This window comes from Eublepharis macularius, chromosome 3, assembly GCF_028583425.1.
Source record: "Eublepharis macularius isolate TG4126 chromosome 3, MPM_Emac_v1.0, whole genome shotgun sequence".
Lineage (NCBI taxonomy): Eukaryota > Metazoa > Chordata > Lepidosauria > Squamata > Eublepharidae > Eublepharis > Eublepharis macularius.
Genome location: NC_072792.1, coordinates 184,746,329 through 184,750,521, shown reverse-complemented (window position 1 = coordinate 184,750,521; position 4,193 = coordinate 184,746,329). Strand labels below are relative to the sequence as shown.

The 4,193-nt window shown below is 53.5% G+C and overlaps 1 long non-coding RNA gene across 1 annotated transcript; it reads right to left on the bottom strand.

Moving 5' to 3' along the window:
* Positions 1-206: 206 nt before the first annotated feature.
* Positions 207-3,714, bottom strand: LOC129326095 (uncharacterized). The gene is made up of 3 exons (XR_008596687.1): positions 3,643-3,714; positions 2,640-2,674; positions 207-1,970 (listed from the first exon to the last, which is right to left on the bottom strand). It is a non-coding gene; the product is annotated as an uncharacterized LOC129326095 (long non-coding RNA).
* Positions 3,715-4,193: the final 479 nt, after the last annotated feature.

The following is a 4,193-nucleotide window of genomic DNA, read 5'->3' as shown; positions in this document are numbered from 1 at the left end:
GCATTCTCATAAGAGATAAGACACTTTTGATTTCAAGCAGGCCTGTGAATACAAGGCAGGCAAAAATTGGCATTTGCAATATGACATCAAGGCACAGCATAAAACAAGGGCATGGATGGGCACAGACATGACATGCCCTCCCCAAGCTCCCTCCCCACAAGTCTCCAGGAACTTCCCAACCTAGAGCTGGCAGCCGTCACGACCCCCTTGGAACTGCTCAGCAATGGACTCAGAATCCCCGGAGGAGGAGCCCCGGCTGCCGGGTCAGGGACTGTCGTGGGCCAGAGGGACCAGGAAGGACCCAGCTCCGCAAGGGCACCCGAGGACGTCTCATCAGTGCCAGAGGACCCCCTGCCAGGGCCTGAGAGGGAACCCCCTCCATCAGCCTCTGAGACCGTCGCCAGCCCTCTGCCCGGCAGGACTCTGGCCTGTGGTCCCCCGGGACCTCCCCCAGTCTGCAGGGACACAGGCAGCAGAAGGCACCGGCTGAGGTGGCACAGAGGAGGGGAAGGGCCAGGCTGGCTGGACGCAACCCTGGGGTGCAGCTCAAGCAGTGGACCGGGGGTGGTTCCTTGCAGGATCCTGGCCAGTGTGCCAAGCAGCCTCAGGAACTCCAGCATTGGCCAGCTGTTCATCTGGGGCCGCTTCTCTCCCAGCCTGCTGAAACCAAGACTTGGGAAGACAGCCAGTTCTCAAGAGGACAACCTCGAGTGCTGCTAGGTCCAGCTCCTGACCCTGCTCAGGCGACACCTGGAAGGTACATCCTGCCTCAGAGCAGACCCCAAAGGCAATTTTCACTAATGGCTCCAATACCTTCTCCCAGCAAGATGTTAACAGCCAGGAAGGGAATGGGACCAGAGCAGAAGTGGGGGGTCTCACACTCCCCATGCAGTGGTGTAGTGTGGGGGTGGGCAAGAGGGGCAGTCACCCTGCGCACAAAAAATTGGGGGGGGGCTCCCTGGAGCGCCATGCTGAGGACAGCCTGCGTTCTGCAAAAGGCCACCTGCAGCGCCCTGGCCAACTGCTGTGCTGATGGGGAGGCCGTCCTGCAGCTGAGGAGCACGCCAAGCCAGTGGGAGCACTGGTGGCTCCCGTGGAGGGCTGCCTGATGGGCACGGGGAGGTGAGCAGCCCGAATCGCGGGAAGTGCTCCCATGCCCTACGCGATGACATCATTTCCAGAGCAAAGATACAGGTTGATCTCGACAGGCTGGAAAACTGGGCTAAAACAAATAAAATGAATGTCAACAGAGATAAGTGCAAAGTTCTGCATTTAGGAACAAAAAATCATGTGCATAATTGTAGGAGTGCCATTATTTATGGAAGAGGTGATGGGGAAAGATCAGAGGGCTCCAGAACTCTGCACTTCTTTGATCTGTAGATTTTGCACAAATTCCAGGGGGCTGTGGGGCTGTTAGTGCACCATTCCCATGACCCCCAGTTCAGTATTTTTCCAGTCTCCTGGCCAGGAGATGGCAACTGCATTCCTGCCTTTGCCAGGGCAGTGCATGTTATGTAGAGTGTGGGCCTGGTGGGGTGGGCTACCACACAGTTCCACGGAGGCTGTGACGGACAGCTGCGAGTCTCCCTAAGAACAGCCAATCGGAGCTGTTGGAATGTGAGCAGTGGGAGAGTTGGGGAAAAGCCGTTAAGTGGCAGTTGAGGGCGCTGAGGGGTCCGGCTTGTGGCTTGCGAAAGCTGCTCTACCAACACTGCTTCTGACTGACTCCGGCAAATCCCACCAGGTCCGGGCAAGAGATGCATAAATCCGAGGGAAGAGTTTCTCTGCTTCGCTCCCAGTCACAGACATGCTTGCTCCGTGCTGCCATGTCTGGTGGTGGCTAGAAATACAAATCAGGCAGCCACAAGTGTGAGGAGGCGAATCTTTGGAGAAGCATTTCCTCTTCGGCAAAGCTGGTCTCTCCTCCCTGCATGCACGTCTGTCACTACCAGAGCTCACCTGCTCGATGCCTTAACAAAGACAGGAAAATGAAGCTCTACCAGAGTTCAGCTGCATGAGAGGGAAGTTCAAAACAATGCGTCTCCTTTGCTGCCTCAACCACTAACGATACATGTCTTTGAAAAAACTTTGACAACTCAAAATCTCCTCAAGATATGCAAGAGTAGCTTTCATTCTGGGACACAATGCAAAGGCTAAGAGAGATGGATTCTCTTGAGATGAGATGATTGAGTCCAAGTTCACTGTGTCGGAAGACGCTAGCCAGGAAGCGTAGTTTTAAAAGACTGTGCTGGCAGAGATCGCGCCGTAGTGGACAGCTTCTCTCACAGGCCTCCACTCCACACTGTATCACCTTCCGGAGCTTTTACACTGTCGCTGTCCCTGCTTAAAACTTTGCTCCCAAAGAGGATGTGGCTGGCTAAGAATTCCCACCTCCATTCCCAAAGAAGAGAACTTTTTCTGGCTTCAGCAGACATGGCTGCCATTGGAGGATGACGACAACGGGTATGCATCTATCTCACTCCACGCTTCTGCCTCATCTCCCTGGCCAGGACTGACGAGGGATTGGGGATCGTGGCCAGAGGCCTCCTTGGGCTCCCTCCCTTACTTCCTTCCCATCTCCTGAGGAGCAGTGAGATCTAAGTGGATGAGCCTCTTCGTTGACTAACTCCTTTACTCACCGTGACCAAGATGCTAAATATGGCATCTGATGGAACTGTGGATGAAAATAACAACACAATCAGTGATTCTGCATTGGCAAGCTCATTGCTAGTTTGGATTCTGTGGGACATCAACGATCCCTGCTTTGAGGTCTCCATGCCCGACACAAAGCTGGAGAGATTTTTTCCCTCTCTTGCCTGCGACAGGCAGAAATCCCCCAAATCTCTCCTTCATGTCCTCGGATTTGCTGTTAACAAAGAGAGGGGCACTGTGTCTGCTTAGCATGGGGAAATCGTCCTAAGTTTGGAAAGTGAAAGAAGAAAAACCATCCTTGCCCAGCAGAGGAGTGCCTGTGCATTGGCCCACCCCGTCCACTTCTGACTGCTGGCCCTGGGCAGGGTGCAGGCCTTGTGAGGCTGAGAAACTGAGGCACAGGCAGAGGGAGTACTGGAGAAACCTGCCAGGGGAGGTTTGCCAACCACCATGGCGACTGGGGCGTGTGTGTGTGCGTGGAGATCTTCTGGATTAACTACTGATCACCAGATTACCGAAATAAGATCCCAGGAGAAAGTGGTTGCTTTGGAGGGAAGACTCCAAAAGCAACACCTACTGGCTCCACCCGCCCACCTGCAGGAATTTCCCAACCTGGACCCAGCAATCCTGCCAAGCTCCATATTCTGGCCAACACAGAGAATCAGCAGGGCAGCGCCTCTGCCTCTTCCCTTGCCACTCGCCACCCTCAAGCTTCCAGGTAAAGTGCAGAAGGGATTCCTGATTTCCTGTATTGTACTCCCACATCAATACCATACTGGCTCTCAGAATCACAGTCAAGAGAAAAAGATTCTCTAGAGGGAATTTTTGAAAGAACTTTGAAATCTCAAAATCTGCTTGAGGTGCCAATGGAAGATTTCATCCTGGCCTACAGATGGAAGGCCCAGAGATATGGGTTACCCTCAAACCTTCTGCCTTGAGCTTCTTGGATGGAAGGCAGGAGAAAAGGAGAAAGAGAGAATGGTCCTTTACCCTTTTCCTTTCTGCTGGAGGAGGCAGGGCTTGAGAAGGAGGAGGAGAATTCCTCCTCCATGATGACTTTATCTGGAACCTGAGAGAGATAAGACATTGTAATATTTTGCAAGTAAATCAGTTCCTGTCTTTTATTCCTGCTGCTCAATGTGGCGCTTGAGTGTTGGTGACTGTGGGTTGAAATGAGGCCTCTGGACGGGTGAGCGGAGGGCGCTGTGATGGGAGGGTGGCTGGACCTTGCGGACTGGAGGGAACTGCAGTTGGTAGCCAGCATGCTGAGAGAAAGCATTCATTCTGGATAAGTCCAGCCAACTTGGAAGACCAACAGGGGGTCCCATTCTGCCAAGTTCAGGGTGGGCAGCCGTGTTGGTCTGCAGAGCAGGAATGGAGTCCGATGGCTCCAAAGAGACCAACAGGGTTTTGAGGGTATGAGGTTTCGAGGATCAGAGACCCCCCTCTTCAGAATAAAAGGACATCAATCAGACTTGCAAAGCCACAACCCCCCCCCCCCAAAACCAGTGGGAATGTTCCAGAACATTCCATTGCTGACC